Here is a 601-nt window from a genome sequence, read left to right as displayed (position 1 = left end):
CATGCTTCCATGGCTTTTCTCCGCATTACTTAGAACAATCTGCCAAACTTTCACCAGATACCTCTTCCTCCATGAGACTGGGTAGGATGCAACTTTGTCCCCTATACCCAACAGTTCTATAAAAGTTTCAATCATGTCCCTTTCATTGTGAGGATGTTAATCTAAATTGCTCTACAACTGACCTATCCATAAAGAAATATAGAACACTGTGTTTCTGAGAGGTAAAACAAGTGTGCTGTCCAAGATCAATATTCAATTTGGGAATTTTTCTAGGAGACATCTAATGGGATTCCATGGGTAAAGGATTTGTGATTAAGTTTAATCATGGGACTGTGTTCACATAAAAACCTACACTTTAAGGGAAAGCCCAGTAGACCTTACAGATTTGTAGCAGTAAAGCCCAAATATCTCCTCTTTCCTCATTTTCCCCCAGTTGCTGAGGGAGCAAGAAAGCTCAGCTAATCAGGACAAAGAATTGCAACTTTATACAGAGAGTCTGATGGAGTGAAGATAGAATCTAAAAATTGTTTAGCCGTTGCATTTAGTAGGATATAAAGAGAGTGTATATTTTTTTCTTTACACTTGAAACATGATCAATTAT

The sequence above is a fragment of the Galeopterus variegatus genome, unplaced genomic scaffold (assembly GCF_000696425.1).
Source record: "Galeopterus variegatus unplaced genomic scaffold, G_variegatus-3.0.2 Scaffold18218, whole genome shotgun sequence".
In the NCBI taxonomy this organism is placed as follows: Eukaryota; Metazoa; Chordata; class Mammalia; order Dermoptera; family Cynocephalidae; genus Galeopterus; species Galeopterus variegatus.
The sequence above is the reverse complement of the archived record's forward strand: the minus strand, read 5'-3'. Positions refer to the sequence as shown.